Source organism: Rhipicephalus microplus, chromosome 6 (genome assembly GCF_043290135.1).
Source record: "Rhipicephalus microplus isolate Deutch F79 chromosome 6, USDA_Rmic, whole genome shotgun sequence".
Taxonomy (NCBI): Eukaryota; Metazoa; Arthropoda; class Arachnida; order Ixodida; family Ixodidae; genus Rhipicephalus; species Rhipicephalus microplus.
The window spans coordinates 68,182,507-68,202,829 of record NC_134705.1 but is presented as its reverse complement, the minus strand read 5'-3'; positions in this window follow the sequence as shown (position 1 = coordinate 68,202,829).

The window sequence follows — 20,323 nt, the reverse complement described above, 5'->3', positions numbered from 1 at the left end:
ATGACGCCTTCAATCTGTTGATCGTTAAAGATTGCGCCACCGTCGACGCGGTTGTGAAATAGTGTCAGCGCTTCGAGCACGCCAAGAATCGTCGCATAACCCGCCAGTTTGCGCGTCTGCCTAATACTGCAGCCACTTCGACCTGCGAAGACAGCCCCAAGTTCACGCAAGCTACATCGTCCGAAAATGTCACCCGAATCGTTCGCCGCGAACTCGAAGCAATGGCTCCTGCAGCCATCGCCTCTGACGGTCCTCAAGACAACGCATCCACCGTCTCCCTCATCCAAGCCGTCGTTCGCCAAGAAATAGCAAATCTCGGCATCACACCTGTTTGCGCTGTTCGCACCACTGAGAGCTCGGCTTCTGTTAACCAGATTCCGGTGTACCCTTCACGCTACCCTTCCCGCTACCGGAACCCTGCTGAATGGAGAACTTCGGATGATAGACCGATCTGCTTTCACTGCTCTCGCGTCGGCCACATTGCACGCTACTGTCGCAATCGTCGGTCATCCAATTCATCTTGGAACACTGGGACATGGCGTCGCTTTGAAGGCAGTTCTCGCCGCTTTTCTACTCCGTACGATCCACAGCCTGCTCCTACTAACGTTCAGGGCCGAAGGTTCAGCCGGTCACTATCACCCCAAGGCCGCCGATCTCTCTCGCCGATGATTTCTCGATCCAGGCCCCCTGCACGACCTGGGCCCTCAACCTCGGGAAACTAGACCATGCAGCTCCCAGAGGTGACGCTGCATGAACGACCCATTCTGCAAATCCTCTGTTGACGATTCCTACACGCCGCAATATTTTGGACCTTTTGGTGGATGACGTTACCGTGACAGCCCTCATAGACACTGGTGCACAAATTTCAGTCATGAGCGCTGCTGTCTCTATTAAACTGCGAAAAGTGATCACGCCTCCTATTAGGTGTGCAGTAATGCTTGCCGATGAGAGCACATCTGCCGTTCTCGGCATGTGTACCTCTCGCGTGTGTATTGCTGGGCGCCAGACCATCGTATTGTTCACCGTGCTTGAGCAGTGCCCACATGACGTGATTCTTGGCCTCGACTTTCTCTCTGCGCACTCCGCCCTTATCGACTGCTCGACGGGTCTTCTTCAGTTGGAACTGCCTTTTGACGCCGCTGTTGCCCATGATGCTCAAAGTCGCCTTTGTGCCACCGAGTTCCTGCATCTTCCGCCGCAAGCCGCGACTTACGTGCAGCTCGTGTGTGATCCGCCTGTGCGTGATGGCGAATATGTCGTTTCACCTATTACCGACGTTGTGCTAAAGCACTCCATTGCTGTCCCGCACACCGTTGTGAGAGTATGCCACAATCAGACCCATCTGTCTCTTTTGAACTTTGGTTTCTCCACGCATGTGCTGCCTGCTGGTATTAAATTAGGCGTCATGTAGTCGTTGCAAGAGTGTGATATTTCTGAACTGTCGGCTCAGCAACCTACTCCGCACGTCAACTTGCTCACTGCGCCCAACCTGTCAAGCATTGACATTGCCAAAATGATAGCGCCAGATCTTTCGCCCTCCGAAGCACAAGACCTCCACCGTCTGTTGACATCCTATACGGACATAATCGATCTTGTCAATCGCCTTTTAGGCCAGACATCAGTTGTGACCCATCACATCAACACCGGCGATGCCAACCCAATTCATCGCCGCCCTTACCGCGTCTCCGCTGCCGAACGCTCTGTCATCTAGACAGAGGTCGAGAAAATGCTCGCCAAAGGTGTCGTCGAACACTTATCTAGTCCGTGGGCATCCCCGGTCGTGCTTGTCAAGAAGAAAGACAACACATGGCAGTTTTGCGTCGACTATAGACATCTCAACAAGGTCACTAAGAAGGACGTTTACCCTTTACCAAGAATAGATGACGCCCTTGACTGATTTCATGTCGCAAAGTTTTTCGCGTCCATTGACCTTCGATCTGGTTATTGGCAGATCGCTGTTGACTCACGGGACCGAGAAAAAACAGCATTTGTAACCCCCGATGGGTTATACCAATTTAAAGTAATGCCGTTTGGGCTTTGTAATGCGCCGGCCACCATTGAGCCCATGATGGATTCCTTTCTGCGCGGCTTCAAATGCTCCACTTGCTTATGCTACTTAGATGATCTAATTGTTTTTTCACCGACGTTCGCAAGCCATCTAGAGCGACTGTCCAGTATTCTTCAAGTATTTTGCAACGCTGGTCTCCAGCTGAACTCTTCAAAATGCCGTTTCGGTCGTCGCGAAATAACTGTACTTGGTCACCTCGTTAACGCATCTGGGGTACAGCCCGATCCGGACAAAATTCGCGCATTGACTTAATTTCCCGTGCCCTCTTCTCATAAGGATGTCCGGAGCTTCCTTGGTTTGTGCTCCTATTTTCGCCGCTTCATCCGAAATTTCGCCGATATTGCGCGGCCTCTCACCGAGCTTCTTAAAAAAGACGTCCCATTTACTTGGAATTCGCCTCAGAGTGCTGCATTTTCGGCGCTCATTGCAGCCCTCACGACTATGCCAATATTAGCCCACTTCGATCAGACTGCCCCGACAGAAGTTCCTACGGATGCGAGTTGCCACGGAATTGGTGCTGTTTTAGCTCAGCGTCAGCATGGACGTGACTGTGTCATCGCCTACGCCAGCCGCCTTTTATCCCCTGCCGAGAGGAACTATTCCATCACCGAAAGAGAGTGTCTTGCTCTGGTTTGGGCTGTCGCTAAATTTCGCCCGTACCTCTTCGGCCGCAGTTTTACTGTTGTAACTGATCATCATGCACTCTGCTGGCTTTCCTCGCTAAAGGATCCCACGGGACGTCTCGGTCGTTGGTCTCTACGCCTCCAAGAATACACCTTCTCGGTCGTGTATAAATCTGGTCACCTCCATCAAGACGCCGACTGCCTGTCACGGTATCCAGTGGATCCACCAGACGCCACAGAGAGAGCTACGGAGGCTTGCATTTTATCAGTATCAGACTTTCTTGATATCGCTTCTGAGCAACGCCGCGACCCGGATTTACTTCCCATCATAGAAAACCTGAGTTCCGCTACTCCACCCACTTCTCTGAACTTGTATTTCCTTCATGAAGGAGTTCACTACCGCCACAACATGCGCCCTGATGGTCCTGACCGCCTTCTCGTCGTGCCTTTCCATTTGCGTGTAGATGTTCTCCGACAGCTTCACGATGAACCTGCCGCTGGTCACCTGGGAGTCACCTGCTCTTATAATCGCGTCCGGCGCCGTTTTTTCTGGCCACGCCTATATCGCTCTGTGCAAAAGTATGTCGCCAGCTGCGACCTTTGTCAACGTCGAAAACGACCAACATCGCTTCCAGCTGGCCTTCTTAACCCTATTGAGATCCCTGCTGAACCATTCTACCGCGTAGGGCTCGACCTTCTCGGGTCATTTCCCACTTCTGCATCCGGAAACAAATGGGTTGCCGTGGCGACCGACTACGCGACACGTTACGCGATCACCCGCGCTCTTCCAACCAGCTGCGCTACCGATGTCGCCGACTTTCTGCTACATGACATCATATTGCATCACGGCGCTCCTCGACAACTCGTTACTGACCAAGGCCGATACTTTTTATATCGCGTCGTCCAGGATATCGTACGTTCCTGTTCCACGAACCACAAGTTCACAACGGCATACCATCCACAAACTAATGGACTTACAGAGCGCCTGAATCGCACTATCACGGACATGTTGTCAATGTATGTTTCTCCAGACCACCGTGACTGGGGCGCAACGTTACCCTACGTCACCTTCGCTTACAACTCCTCCAGACATGACACCGCAGGCTATTCCCCGTTCTACCGTCTTTATGGACGAAAACTCTCTCTGTCTCTTGATACACTCCTTCCCGCTGGTTCAAGCTCCCCTGTCACATACGTCCGCGATGCCATAGAGTGAGCCGACGCAGCACGACAGATTGCCCGAGAACGACTCATGCTTTCTCAAGCCTCTCAGAAAGATCGATACGATCGTCACCACCGCGAAGTTTTTTATGCACCAGGTTCTCTCGTACTCTTGTGGACCCCATGTCGTCACATCGGCCTCTCAGAAAAACTTTTATTTCGCTATGACGGACCATACAAAGTCCTTCGCAAGATCACCAACCTCACCTACGAGATACAGCGAGTCGTCGACGAGCGCACTCAATGCCACCACAATCCACTGTTGTGCACGTCGTAAGACTAAAGCCTTATGTGTCACCCAACACTCCCCTTTCGTGACAAGCGCCGGGTCGGCGCTTTAACGCTGCGGGGTAGTGCCACAAGGCAGTAGTGGGATTGGGGCATAAAGTGGTAGAGGGTCCCTGGCTGACAGAAAAGACTACGAAGTGGATAGAGACTGGTTCCAGCCCGCCAGTGCGCCAGGCATTGTCATCGCGTGTATTCGTTGCAAATATCTGTAAATATACGTTTCCTTGTAAGATTATATATTGTAATGATAATAAATAGTGGGGCTCAGGCAAGGGCGCAGGCTAGGTTACGGAAGCCGAGGAAGAGGAAGCAGAATAAGAACAGCCGGCCTGCAGCAAAGGCGTTGTCTCTTATTTCTCGTCGTTACAATGGCGCAGTCGACGAAGAAAACGGCTTACGTCTCGGTTTCGTCATCCAGAACGCCCGCCGACGTGCAGCCGCGGTAAGCGTCGCTTGAGGACGGCGTCAAGCCCTCCTCGGCAGCTGTTTACTGACACCACCGTTCGGGGACGGCGTCAAGGCCTCCTCGGCGGCTCCAGCACCCGTTACCGGTACCAGTTCACGATAAGGAACGCCGTCACGCTTCTTCGCTGATGGAACCCGCAAGGCGTCCGTCGCGGCCAGCATCGATCCCAGCACCGACGGATGGCGTCCAGGCCTCCGTTGTGGTTCCGGGAAACTTGTCCTGGGACGCGACACGTCGCGGCAACCATGCGCACGGGCCTCTCTCACCTAGGGATGGCGTACATGCCTCCTCCATACCTGGCAACCTGTCGGCGCTTCAAGCACCCACCGTGTACGGCGTCGAGGCCTACCCGGCGGCGCAAGACCGCTTCATCTACGCCACAGTACCAGGTCACAACTCATCACACGGGTTCCGCTTGCCTGGGAACGTCGTTGACGCTTCCAGCGCCCTGGAACCCATGTCCACGATTCCTACCACAGCTGGATTTCCAAGGGACGCCGTCCACGCGTCCTTGGTCAGCAATTGTACCACCTCGAGTACCGCAGTCACTGTATCCTCCGCAGAGGCGGGCCTTGGCTCTTCGTGCGGATCACACGACAGCGCAGCGGAGCTGCAGCATACCATCGCGCAACTCCGCGTCACGACCAACGCCCTCATAGCGTCGAGCTCCCAGCTATGTCCTGCCATCTTGCCAACATTGTGCGCACTCAATGCCATGTTGGCTGCGGCCGCCTCACAAAACTTCGAGGTAAGCTCGCCCGAGAACCGTCGCAATCTCGGGCGTTCTCTCACGGAGGTATCAGAGCAAGTGAACTGCTTGGCGTGGGCACATTTCGGAGTTTTGCCCGCAGTCCCGCCATCGCCGATTTCCTTCGAGCTACCGGAGTTTCGCGGCTTCCAGGACGATGCCAAGGAATGGGTGGCAACCGTCAACGCTGTCGGAGATCACGCAGCGTGGACGGACCAAAAGAAGTGGGGCATGGCCATAGACCGCCTTCGGAATGCTGCCGCGGCTTGGCATCGATACGAAGGCGTGCGGCAGACGTCCTGGGTGGACTGGAGTGACAAGCTCATAGCTGCTTTTGGACGGAGTCACCATCACCTCTCCACGACCACCCAGTCTTACGCGACCGCTACCGAGAATAGATCCCAGAAGGAGACCACCCTCGCGGCTTCAGCTGTATTTTGCAGCTTCCCGACAGCCAATTTAACCACCTACCCTGGGACGAACAACCCTACAGTGTTGACCCTCACTTCGAAGCGACATCTCCTGATATCACGTCAGTCTGTGGCCGAGTGTGCGGACGTCTGCCACACACTAAGCGCCGCCTCCTTCAAAGTCACTGTCAGCAAAGACCTACCAGAGAAGGTAATACTTCCGGTTAGTGACAGGTCATCTGACAATGAAGGCTCTACTGCACGTGGAACTATAGGAATAAGCAGCTTGAGCATGAGTCCGACAAAGGCAGTGCTGCAAGAGCACGCGTTGCCTCTCAAGCTGCAACCTGAACTCGGCTCTCAGATGACTACAAAGACACCCCGACGCCCCTTGCCACACCGCAAGCAACGCAGGCGTCGACGCTCAGTGCAGCAGGTGACGGTGCAGCGTGGACTATTTCCAGCATTTGTAACACGACTGCGACAGGATGCTCAAACCGACGAGATTAAACCAACGCGGCCACTTTGCAGGAGTCTGTATCTCCTGCTAGCGGCATCTTGTCCAAGTCAACAGCGTTGGCCCCATCGTGGACGACGCCTGCACCGACCATCACGTCACAGCCAGTGTCGTCCTCCGGAATCTCCTTCAACAAACTTCCATGTGAAATATCAGCTTGGCCGAGCCCGGCCACCCCGGAATAGTCAATGCCGCCCACCGGAGACATTGTCGGTAGCCCACGAGGCTCGCAGTCGGGGCCGAGTGTAATGATAATAAATAGTGGGGCTCAGGCAAGGGCGCAGGCTAGGTTACGGAAGCCGAGGAAGAGGAAGCAGAATAAGAACAGCCGGCCTGCAGCAAAGGCGTTGTCTCTTATTTCTCGTCGTTACAATATATATATATATATATATATATATATTTATTTATATATATATATATTGTAACGCGGAGAAATAAGACAAAGAGACAACGCCTTTGCTGCAGGCCGGCTGTTCTTTATCTGCTTCCTCTTCGTCGTCTTCCGTAATCCTGTCGCCTGCGCCCTTGCCTGAGCCCCACTATTTAATATCATTACACTCGGCCCCGACTGCGAGCCTCGTGGGCTACCGACAATGTCTCCGGTGGGCGGCATTGACTATTCCGGGGTGGCCGGGCTCGGCCAAGCTGATATTTACCATGGAAGTTTGTTGAAGGAGATTCCGGAGGACGACACTGGCTGTGACGTGATGGTCGGTGCAGGCGTCGTCCACGATGGGGCCAACGCTGTTGACTTGGACAAGATGCCGCTAGCAGGAGATACAGACTCCTGCAAAGTGGCCGCGTTGGTTTAATCTCGTCGGTTTGAGCATCCTGTCGCAGTCGTGTTACAAATGCTGGAAATAGTCCACGCTGCACCGTCACCTGCTGCACTGAGCGTCGACGCCTGCGTTGCTTGCGGTGTGGCAAGGGGCGTCGGGGTGTCTTTGTAGTCATCTGAGAGCCGAGTTCAGGTTGCAGCTTGAGAGGCAACGCGTGCTCTTGCAGCACTGCCTTTGTCGGACTCATGCTCAAGCTGCTTATTCCTATAGTTTCACGTGCAGTAGAGCCTTCATTGTCAGATGACCTGTCACTAACCGGAAGTATTACCTTCTCTGGTAGGTCTTTGCTGACAGTGACTTTGAAGGAAGCGGCGCTTAGCGTGTGGCAGACGTCCGCACACTCGGCCACAGACTGACGTGATATCAGGAGATGTCGCTTCGAAGTGAGGGTCAGCACTGTAGGGTTGTTCGTCCCAGGGTAGGTGGTTAAATTGGCTGTCGGGAGGCTGCAAAATACAGCTGAAGCCGCGAGGGTGGTCTCCTTCTCGGATCTATTCTCGGTAGCGGTCGCGTAAGACTGGGTGGTCGTGGAGAGGTGATGGTGACTCCGTCCAAAAGCAGCTATGAGCTTGTCACTCCAGTCCACCCAGGACGTCTGCCGCACGCCTTCGTATCGATGCCAAGCCGCGGCAGCATTCCGAAGGCGGTCTATGGCCATGCCCCACTTCTTTTGGTCCGTCCACGCTGCGTGATCTCCGACAGCGTTGACGGTTGCCACCCATTCCTTGGCATCGTCCTGGAAGCCGCGAAACTCCGGTAGCTCGAAGGAAATCGGCGATGGCGGGACTGCGGGCAAAACTCCGAAATGTGCCCACGCCAAGCAGTTCACTTGCTCTGATACCTCCGTGAGAGAACGTCCGAGATTGCGACGGTTCTCGGGCGAGCTTACCTCGAAGTTTTGTGAGGCGGCCGCAGCCAACATGGCATTGAGTGCGCACAATGTTGGCAAGATGGCAGGACGTAGCTGGGAGCTCGACGCTATGAGGGCGTTGGTCGTGACGCGGAGTTGCGCGATGGTATGCTGCAGCTCCGCTGCGCTGTCGTGCGATCCGCACGAAGAGCCAAGGCCCGCCTCTGCGGAGGATACAGTGACTGCGGTACTCGAGGTGGTACAATTGCTGACCAAGGACGCGTGGACGGCGTCCCTTGGAAATCCAGCTGTGGTAGGAATCGTGGACATGGGTTCCAGGGCGCTGGAAGCGTCAACGACGTTCCCAGGCAAGCGGAACCCATGTGATGAGTTGTGACCTGGTACTGTGGCGTAGATGAAGCGGTCTTGCGCCGCCGGGTAGGCCTCGACGCCGTACACGGTGGGTGCTTGAAGCGCCGACAGGTTGCCAGGTATGGAGGAGGCATGTACGCCATCCCTAGGTGAGAGAGGCCCGTGCGCATGGTTGCCGCGACGTGTCGCGTCCCAGGACAAGTTTCCCGGAACCACAACGGAGGCCTGGACGCCATCCGTCGGTACTGGGATCGATGCTGGCCGCGACGGACGCCTTGCGGGTTCCATCAGCGAAGAAGCGTGACGGCGTTCCTTATGGTGAACTGGTACCGGTAACGGGTGCTGGAGCCGCCGAGGAGGCCTTGACGCCGTCCCCGAACGGTGGTGTCAGTAAACAGCTGCCGAGGAGGGCTTGACGCCGTCCTCAAGCGACGCTTACCGCGGCTGCACGTCGGCGGGCGTTGTGGATGACGAAACCGAGACGTAAGCCGTTTTCTTCGTCGACTGCGCCATTGTAACGCGGAGAAATAAGACAAAGAGACAACGCCTTTGCTGCAGGCCGGCTGTTCTTTATCTGCTTCCTCTTCGTCGTCTTCCGTAATCCTGTCGCCTGCGCCCTTGCCTGAGCCCCACTATTTAATATCATTACAATATATATATATATATATATATATATATATATTGTCACGGGGTCGTGACGTGGCCGAAGACAGGAGACTTCGTGTTGGGATTTAACTGTTTATTTGGGCGAACCTGTGCCCGGTAAACGGAAAGTCCAATTGCAGCAGTAGTCTTGCACAGATAGCAGTCTCGGACTGATAGCGGCGAACGGAGCGTCGGCCTTCGATCAACAACTGACAAGCGGCGAAGCGCGTCGGCATTTATACTCTTGCTGTCGAATGTTCTAGCGTTATCGCTGGCGGTGGCGTAGGTTCCAGAACAATCTGTACCGTTCGCACAGTGGGCGTGATCTTATCGAAATGATCTACTACAGTCCGGAACCTTCTCGAAAACTGCAGGCGCGGTTTGCGCTGAGAATCGTGTGGTGTTTTGGGACGATAACAAAAACTTGGGAAATGGAACGTGGCATTGCCCCCCTTGGAAAAAAGGCATCGTCCCTATGCTTTAACTAAAGATGAAGGTACAATAATATTGCAAGAAAGCACAATGAATAAATTACGATACAACAATAATACAAAAAACACTAATTCAGTTTGTTAACGCGCATGAAACGGCTCGAGGTTCGCGACATGTACGACTTCAGGTCGCGATCGGCGTCGTTGAGAGTTCGTGTTGCCGTCGGGGACAACCTCGTAATCAAGTGGGCCGAGGCGTCGAACCACCCGGTACGGTCCAAAGTACCGTCGCAGAAGCTTTTCACTTAGTCCACGTCGGCGTATCGGCGTCCACACCCAAACACGTTCACCGGGCTGGTATTCCACGAAGCGTCGTCGAAGGTTGTAACGGTGGCTGTCGGTCGTCTGTTGATTCTTGATACGGAGACGCGCATGTTGTCGGGCTTCTTCGGCGCGTTGAAGGTACTCGCTCACATCAATGTTTTCTTCGTCGGTGACGTTGGGTAACATGGCATCGAGCGTCGTTGCCGGGCTCCTTCCGCAGACCAATTTGTATGGAGATATCTGCGTCGTCTCCTGCACCGCCGTGTTGTATGCGAAGGTCACATACGGAAGAATGGCGTCCCACGTCTTGTGTTCGACATCGACGTACATTGACAACATGTCGGCGATCGTCTTGTTAAGCCGCTCGGTGAGGCCGTTGGTCTGTGGGTGGTACGCTGTCGTCCGGCGGTGGTTTGTTTGGCTGTATGCTAAGATCGCTTGAGTTAAGTGGGCAGTGAATGCCGTTCCTCTGTCGGTGATAAGGACCTCCGGAGCGCCGTGACGTAGGCGATATTTTCGACGAAGAACTTAGCTACCTCGGATGCACTGCCTTTTGGCAGGGCTTTTGTCTCAGCGTAGCGGGTGAGGTAGTCGGTAGCTACCACGATCCACTTGTTTCCGAAAGCCGACGTCGGAAACGGCCCCAGTAGGTCCATACCAATCTGCTGGAAAGGTCGGCAAGGTGGATCAATTGGCTGCAGAAGTCCCACTGGCCTTGTCGGCGGTGTCTTGCATTGCTGACAGTTCCGGCATGTCCTCACATAACGAGTGACGTCGGTGGTAAGACGTGGCCAGTAGTACTTTTCTTGTATCCTCGCGGTCATGCGAGAAACACCGGGGTGCCCTGCCGTCGGATCGTCGTGCAGGGCCTGCAGGAGTTCTGATCGCAGAGTTGAAGGCACCACAAGGAGGTACTTAACTCGAAGCGGTGAAAAGTTTTTCTTTTGTAGAAGGCCGTTTCGTAGAATGAACGACGCAAGTGCGCGCTTGAATACCTTCGGGACTTCGGCGGTCTTGCCTTCGAGGTATTCTATTAGGGCCTTAAGTTCCGGGTCGGCCCGCTGTCGTTCAGCGAAGTCGTCGGTAGTTATCGTTCCCAAGAAGTACTCGTCATCCGGGTCGTCAGGTAGCGGTTGGTCGACAGGCGCACGAGAGAGACAGTCGGCGTCGGAGTGTTTTTTGCCGGACGTGTAAATGGCAGTAATGTCATACTCTTGAAGTCTCAGGCTCTATCGTGTGAGGCGACCTGAAGGGTCCTTCAAGGTGGCTAGCCAACACAAGGCGTGGTGGTCGCTCACAACTTTGAAGGGCCTGCCGTAGAGGTAGGGGCGAAATTTCGACGTAGCCCAGATGATGGCGAGGCACTCCTTTTCTGTTGTGGAATAATTTGCTTCTGCTTTGGATAGCGATCGGCTGGCGTGACTAATAACCCTTTAGAGTCGTCAGCCCTCTGCACAAGAACGGCGCCAAGACCTACGCTGCTTGCGTCAGTATGTATTTCTGTCGCGGCGAATTCGTCGAAATGAGCAAGTAACGAAGGCGTCTGAAGGTGATGTTTAAGCTCCTGGAAAGCGTGTTCCTGTGGCGTTTCCCACTTGAACTCCACGTCGGCCTTGGTAAGGTTAGTGAGAGGATCGGCGATGCGGGCGAAGTTTTTCACGAACCGCCCATATTAGGCGCACAGGCCCAGAAATCGGCGCACGGCCTTCTTGTCAGTGGGCGGTGGGAAGTCGGCGATGGTGGCTGTTTTCCGTGGATTGGGACGTACTCCAGACTTGCTGATAACGTGTCCCAGAGACAAGAGCTCCTCATACGCAAATCTGCACTTTTCTGGCTTCAGTGTAAGTCCGGGCGTCTTGATGGCTTGAAGTACAGCTTCAAGGCGCCGAAGATGCTCGTCGAAACTTGAGAAAAACACGACGATGTCGTCCAAGTACACAAGGCAAGTCTGCCACTTCAACCCTGCCAGTACTGTATCCATAACGCGTTGAAAAGTTGCAGACGCTGAGCAAAGGCCGAAGGGCATCAGCTTAAACTCGAAGAGGCCATCCGGTGTTATGAACGCCGTCTTCTCTCGGTCTCTTTAGTCGACTTCGATTTGCCAATAGCCAGCCTTGAGGTCCATTGACGAAAAGTACTTGGCGTTATGGAGCCGTTCAAGTGCGTCGTCTATTCGTCGGAGAGGATACACGTCCTTTCTTGTGATTTTGTTCAGGCGGCGATAATCGACGCAGAAACGTAGGGTCCCATCCTTTTTCTTCACTAACACCACGGGGGATGCCCATAGACTCTTGGACGGCTGGATAATGTCACCCCGCAGCATTTCATCAACTTGTCTCTTCATGGCCTCACGTTCTCGCGTCGAAACCCTGTACGGACTCTGACGGAGTGGTCTGGCATTTTCTTCGGTTATGATGCGACGTTTCGTGATTGGGGTCTGCCGAGTTTTCGATGACGACGAAAAGCTATCTTCGTATTGCAGGAGCAGGGCCTTGAGCTGTTCTTGCTTATCGTTCGGAAGTCTGGGATTGACGTCGAAAGCTATGGGAGGGGCTTAGTTCCTCTGAGCAGGTTCCGCAGAATCGGCGAGGGCGAAAGCACTGGTGGCTTCGACAATTTCTTCGATGTATGCGACCGTTGTTCCTTTGTTTACATGTTTGTACTCATTACTGAAATTCGTGAGCATAACCGTTGCTTTGCCTCCCCGCAGCTCTGCAATTCCTCTTGCGACGCAAATATTTCGGGTTACCAACAGATGCTGACTGCCTTCAACGACGCCTTCCAAGTCAGGTGATTTAGGAGCGCCGACTGAAATAATGACGCTTGAGCGAGGCGGAATGGTGAGTTGTTCTTCCAGCACATTCAAGGCATGGTGTCCTGACGGCGTGCGCAGTGGTAGTGCTTCTGTGGATAACGTTATCGACTTTGTTTTTAGGTTGATGACAGCACCATGGAGGCATAAGAAGTCCATGCCAAGGATGACATCTCTCGAGCAACGCTGTAGGACTACGAAGTCTGTAGAATAAATATGGCCGTTAATGGTGACTCTCGCTGTGCAGATTCCTGCAGGCGTTACGAGATGACCTCCGGCTGTGCGGATTTCAGGGCCTTTCCAAGCTGTCCTAACATTCTTTAACTTCGCGGCGAACGACCCACTGATGACAGAATAGTCGGCTCCAGTATCGACGAGAGCGGTCACACTGTGGCCGTCGATAAGGACGTCGATGTCGCTAGTTCGCCGTCTCGCATTCCAGTTAGGGCGTGGCGTCGGGTCACGGTGGCGTCGGCTTGTTCCGCTGCTTCCATGTTGCGTCGTCAGGCCACCTCCGGTAAATGAGCTTTCGCCGTCAGGGCTTTGCCTGGTTGGCATTGTGTTCGGAAAGCTCCATCGCGGCGTCGTCGTCGTCGGAGGATCTTAGGTAGTTCGTCGCACAGCAACCGCACCTCCACCGGTTGCTGCCCTTAGTTTCCCGGATACGGGCTAGGAGACCGGCCCCGCGTTGGGCCGAAGTACTGCCGGGGGTGCGGTGACATGCGGCGGCTGGGCGACGGCGAACGAGAAGGACTTCGGGGTCTCCATTGAGTTCCTGGCAGGTATTCGGCGATGTCACGTGGCCGTTCCCCTGGCTGCGGACGTGGTGCATCGACGGCGAAGCCACGCAGTCCCATCTGTCGGTACTGGCAACGGCGGTAATTGTGCCCGGCCTCGCCGCAGTGGTAGCACAGTGGGCGGTGGTCATGGGTGCGCGAGATGTCGGTTTTCCTCGACGCACTGCGCTGGCCCGCTGGTGACCGGTAGGTCATCGGTGGGGGTGGTGGCGGCGGTGGTGTCTGGCGACGGAAGTGCGCCGAGGTGGCGTTTTGGCGTTGACGGGGAGGAGCGTTGTGGCGCACTGCAGCGGCGTAGCTCATAGTTTCTGGCTCGGGCAGTGGTGTTTGGGGAATTTGAAGTGATTGCCGAACTTCTCTAACAATGTCGGCGATCGAATTCACTTGATGGTGCGCCGAAGGCAACAGCTTGCGCAGCTCTTCCCACACGATCGCTCGGATCGTTTCACGCAGGTTTTCGGAGTCACTGGTTCGAGCAGCAGCGCATTCTGGAGTCAGGCGACGATTATACTGTCTGGTGTGCATGTCAAGGGTTTTTTCGATGGTGGTCGCCTCGGATACAAATTCTTGGACGGTGTTCGGTGGATTCCTCATTAGTCCCGCGAAGAGCTCCTGTTTGACCCCTCGCATGAGGAAACGAACTTTCTTCTCCTCAGGCATGTCTGGGTCAGCGTGACGAAATAGGCGGGTCATCTCCTCTGTGAAAATTCCAACCTTCTCATTTGGTAGCTGAAGCCGGGTCTCTAGTAGAGCAGCGGCCCTCTTTTTGCGAGCGACGCTTGCGAACGTTTGCAGAAATGCGCCGCAGAAGACATCCCACGTTCGGAGCGTTGACTCCCGATTCTCTAGCCAGGTCCTTGCTGTGTCTTCCAGGTAGAAGTACACACGACGGAGCTTTTCTTCGTTGTCCCAGTGGTTGAGGGCGGCCACACGGTCGTATGTTTCTAGCCAGGTTTCCGGGTATTCAAACAATGACCCATGAACTGTTGGTGGTTCCCTGGGTTGATGAATGACGATCGCGGGCTGGGACGCTACGGTTGTCATTGTCGCTGCAGTAGAGGTCATGGCCTTGGCCTTCCGCGCCTTGTCTTGTAGAAGCCCGTACTCCGGTGGGAGACCTTGCTGTCGGCGGCTTGTTCGCTGCTCTTGGCTGGCGTCGGTGTCTTCTCCGCAACGTGGGCTGGGTTCACGGCTTGACGGGGGGCGTCCGGTACATGAACGAAGCAGCACCTCCACCAGATGTCACGGGGTCGTGACGTGGCCGAAGACAGGAGACTTCGTGTTGGGATTTAACTGTTTATTTGGGCGAACCTGTGCCCGGTAAACGGAAAGTCCAATTGCAGCAGTAGTCTTGCACAGATAGCAGTCTCGGACTGATAGCGGCAAACGGAGCGTCGGCCTTCGATCAACAACTGACAAGCGGCGAAGCGCGTCGGCATTTATACTCTTGCTGTCGAATGTTCTAGCGTTATCGCTGGCGGTGGCGTAGGTTCCAGAACAATCTGTACCGTTCGCACAGTGGGCGTGATCTTATCGAAATGATCTACTACAGTCCGGAACCTTCTCGAAAACTGCAGGCGCGGTTTGCGCTGAGAATCGTGTGGTGTTTTGGGACGATAACAAAAACTTGAGAAATGGAAGGTGGCAATATATTGCCACAAGGCAGTAGTGGGATTGGGGCATAAAGCGGTAGAGGGTCCCTGGCTAAAAGAGAAGACTACGAAGTGGATATAGACTGGTTCCAGCCCGCCAGTGCGCCAGGCATTGTCATCGCGTGTAATCGTTGTAAATATCTGTAAATATACGTTTTCTTGTAAGATTATTGGTGGAGGTGCGGGGTACGCCTACCTGGCTTTTCCGGCAAACCAACACGGAACTTCGGAGTGGTCGCCACCTTCATTTTTCTGCAATGGCTCAACAGGCCCACCCACAAGAGCAACAGCAGCCGCAGCTGCAGCCGCAGCTGCAGCAGCAGCAGCACCAGCAGCACCAGCAGCAGCAGCAGCACCAGCACCAGCAGCAGCAGCTGCCTCCTCTGATTCTCCTGCCTCCACGAGACCCCGGAACCTTCTCGGGCACAGGCAAGGACAAGGTGAATGTTGAAGATTGGGTCGCTTTGTACGAGCGCGTGAGCGAATACTATAGGTGGGACCCTACGTTGATGCTGGCCAACGTTGTATTTTACTTGCGGGATACGGCGCTCACCTGGTATGAGACGCATGAGTCGGAGTTGACCAGCTGGGACGTTTGCAAACTGAAGCTTCTCGAGTTATTCAGCAGGCCATTTGGGCGACAGCAGGCCGCGAGGAAAGACCTGGGATGTCGCGTGCAGACATCGACAGAATCGTATGTATCTTACATACAGGACGTATTGGGCCTCTGTCGAAAGGTGGACGAGAACATGAGCGAAACTGACAAAATCGCTCACATATTGAAGGGAATTGCCGATGACGCGTTCAATGTGTTGATCGTTAAAGATTGCGCCACCGTCGACGCGGTTGTGAAGGAGTGTCAGCGCTTCGAGCACGCCAAGAACCGTCGCATAACCCGCCAGTTTGCGCGTCTGCCTAATACTGCAGCCACTTCGACCTGTGAAGACAGCCCCAAGTTCACGCAGGCTACATCGTCCGAAAATGTCACCCGAATCGTTCGTCGCGAACTCGAAGCAATGGCTCCTGCAGCCATCGCCTCTGACGGTCCTCAAGACAACGCATCCACCGTCTCCCTCATCCAAGCCGTCGTTCGCCAAGAAATAGCAAATCTCGGCATCACACCTGTTTGCGCTGTTCGCACCACCGAGAGCTCGGCTTCTGTTAAACAGATTCCGGTGTACCCTTCACGCTACCCTTCCCGCTACCGGAACCCTGCTGAATGGAGAACATCGGATGATAGACCAATCTGCTTTCACTGCTCTCGCGCCGGCCACATTGCACGCTACTGTCGCAATCGTTGGTCATCCAATTCATCTTGGAACACTGGGACATGGCGTCGCTTCGAAGGCAGTTCTCGCCGCTTTTCTACTCCGTACGATCCACAGCCTGTTCCTACTAACGTTCAGGGCCGAAGGTTCAGCCGGTCGCCATCACCCCAAGGCCGCCGATCTCTCTCGCCGATGATTTCTCGATCCAGGTCCCCTGCACGACCTGGGCCCTCAACCTCGGGAAACTAGACCATGCAGCTCCCGGAGGTGACGCTGCATTAACGACCCATTCTGCAAATCCTCTGTTGACGATTCCTACACGCCGCAATATTTTGGACCTTTTGGTGGATGACGTTACCGTTACAGCCCTGATAGACACTGGTGCACAAATTTCAGTCATGAGCGCTGCTCTCTGTACTAAACTGCGAAAAGTGATCACGCCTCCTATTAAGTGTGCAGTAATGCATGCCGATGGGAGCACATCTGCCGTTCTCGGCATGTGTACCTCTCGCGTATGTATTGCTGGGCGCCAGACCGTCGTATTGTTCACCGTGCTTGAGCAGTGCCCACATGACGTGATTCTTGGCCTCGACTTTCTCTCTGCGCACTCCGCCCTTATCGACTGCTCGACAGGTCTTCTTCAGTTGGAACTGCCTTTTGACGCCGCTGTTGCCCATGACGCTCAAAGTCGCTTTTGTGCCACCGAGTTCCTGCATCTTCCGCCGCAAGCCGCGACTTACGTGCAGCTCGTGTGTGATCCGCCTGTGCGCGATGGTGAATATGTCGTTTCACCTATTACCGACGTTGTGCTAAAGCACTCCATTGCTGTCCCGCACACCGTGGTGAGAGTATGCCACAATCAGACCCATCTGTCTCTTTTGAACTTTGGTTTCTCCACGCATGTGCTGCCTGCTGGTATTAAACTAGGCGTCATGTCGTCGCTGCAAGAGTGTGATATTTCTGAACTGTCGGCTCAGCAACCTACTCCGCATGTCAACTTGCTCACTGCGCCCAACCTGTCAAGCATTGACATTGCCAAAATGATAGCGCCAGATCTTTCGCCCTCCGAAGCACAAGACCTCCACCGTTTGTTGACATCCTATGCGGACATATTCGATCTTGACAACCGCCCTTTAGGCCAGACATCAGTTGTGACCCATCACATCAACACCGGCGATGCCAACCCAATTCATCGCCGCCCTTACCGCGTCTCCGCCGCCGAACGCTCTGTCATCCAGAAAGAGGTCGAGAAAATGCTCGCCAAAGGCGTCGTCGAACACTCATCTAGTCCGTGGGCATCCCCGGTAGTGCTTGTCAAGAAGAAGGACAACACATGGCGGTTTTGCATCGACTATAGACATCTCAACAAGGTCACTAAGAAGGACGTTTACCCTTTACCAAGAATAGATGACGCCCTTGACTGCCTTCAAGGCGCAAAGTTTTTCTCGTCCATTGACCTTCGATCTGGTTATTGGCAGATCGCTGTTGACCCACGGGACCGAGAAAAAACAGCATTTGTAACCCCAGATGGGTTATATCAATTTAAAGTAATGCCGTTTGGGCTTTGTAATGCGCCGGCCACCTTTGAGCGCATGATGGACTCCCTTCTGCACGGCTTCAAATGGTCCACTTGCTTATGCTACTTGGATGATATAATTGTTTTTTCACCGACGTTCGCAAGCCATCTAGAGCGACTGTCCAGTATTCTCCAAGTATTTCGCAACGCTGGTCTCCAGCTGAACTCTTCCAAATGCCGTTTCGGCCGTCGCGAAATAACTGTACTTGGTCACCTCGTTAACGCATCTGGGGTACAGCCCGATCCGGACAAAATTCGCGCATTGACTCAATTTCCCGTGCCCTCTTCTCATAAGGATGTCCGGAGCTTCCTTGGTTTGTGCTCCTATTTTCGCCGCTTCTTCCGGAATTTCGCCGATATTGCGCGGCCTCTCACCGAGCTTCTTAAAAAAGACGTCCCATTTACTTGGAATTCGCCTCAGAGTGCTGCATTTTCGGCGCTCATTGCAGCCCTCACGACTACGCCAATATTAGCCCACTTCGATCAGACTGCCCCGACAGAAGTTCGTACGGACGCGAGTGGCCACGGAATTGGTGCTGTTTTAGCTCAGCGTCAGCATGGACGTGACTGTGTCATCGCCTACGCCAGCCGCCTTTTATCCCCTGCCGAGAGGAACTATTCAATCACCGAAAGAGAGTGTCTTGCTCTTGTTTGGCTGTCGCTAAATTTCGCCCGTACCTCTTCGGCCGCAGTTTTACTGTTGTAACTGATCACCATGCACTCTGCTGGCTTTCCTCGCTAAAGGATCCCACGGAACGTCTCGGTCGTTGGTCTCTACGCCTCCAAGAATACACCTTCTCGGTCGTGTATAAATCTGGTCACCTCCATCAAGACGCCGACTGCCTGCCACGGTATCCAGTGGATCCACAAGACGCCACAGAGAGAGCTACGGAGGCTTGCGTCTTATCAATATCATACTTTCTTGATATCGCTTCTGAGCAACGCCGCGACCCGGATTTACTTCCCATCATAGAAAGCCTGAGTTCCGCTACTCCACCCACTTCTCTGAACTTGTATTTCCTTCATGAAGGAGTTCTCTACCGCCACAACATGCGCCCTAACGGCCCTGACCGCGTTCTCGTCGTGCCTTCCCATTTGCGTGTAGATGTTCTCCGACAGCTTCACGATGAACCTGCCGCTGGTCACCTGGGAGTCACTCGCACTTATGATCGCGTCCGGCGCCGTTTTTTCTGGCCACGCCTATATCGCTCTGTGCAAAAGTATGTTGCCAGCTGCGACCTTTGTCAACGTCGAAAACGACCAACATCACTTCCAGCTGGCCTTCTTAACCCTATTGAGATCCCTGCTGAACCATTCTACCGCGTAGGGCTCGACCTTCTCGGGCCATTTCCCACTTCTGCATCCGGGAACAAATGGGTTGCCGTGGCGACCGACTACGCGACACGTTATGCGATCACCCGCGCTCTTCCAACCAGCTGCGCTACCGATGTCGCCGACTTTCTGCTACATGACATCATATTGCATCACGGCGCTCCTCGACAGCTCGTTACTGACCAAGGCCGATACTTTTTATCTCGCGTCGTCCAGGATATCGTACGTTCCTGTTCCACGAACCACAAGTTCACAACGGCATACCATCCACAAACTAATGGACTTACAGAGCGCCTGAATCGCACTATCACGGACATGTTGTCAATGTATGTTTCTCCAGACCACCGTGACTGGGACGCAACGTTACCCTACGTCACCTTCGCTTACAACTCCTCCAGACATGACACCGCAGGCTATTCCCCGTTCTACCTTCTTTATGGACGGGAACCCACTCTGCCTCTTGATACACTCCTTCCGGCTGGTTCAAGCTCCCCTGTCACATACGTCCGCGATGCCATAGAGCGAGCCGACGCAGCACGACAGATTGCCCGAAAACGACTCATGCTTTCTCAAGCCTCTCAGAAAGATCGATACGATCGTCACCACCGTGAAGTTTCGTATGCACCAGGTTCTCTCGTACTCTTGTGGACCCCATGTCGTCACATCGGCCTCTCCGAAAAACTTTTATTTCGCTATGACGGACCATACAAAGTCCTTCGCAAGATCAGCAACCTCACCTACGAGATACAGCGAGTCGTCGACGAAGCGCACTCAATGCCACCACCATCCACTGTTGTGCACGTCGTAAGACTGAAGCCTTATGTGTCACCCAACACTCCCCTTTCGTGACAAGCGCCGGGTCGGCGCTTTAACGCCGCGGGGTAGTGCCACAAGGCAGTAGTGGGATTGGGGCATAAAGCGGTAGAGGGTCCCTGGCTAAAAGAGAAGACTACGAAGTGGATATAGACTGGTTCCAGCCCGCCAGTGCGCCAGGCATTGTCATCGCGTGTAATCGTTGTAAATATCTGTAAATATACGTTTTCTTGTAAGATTATATATATATATATATATATATTGCTGCGAG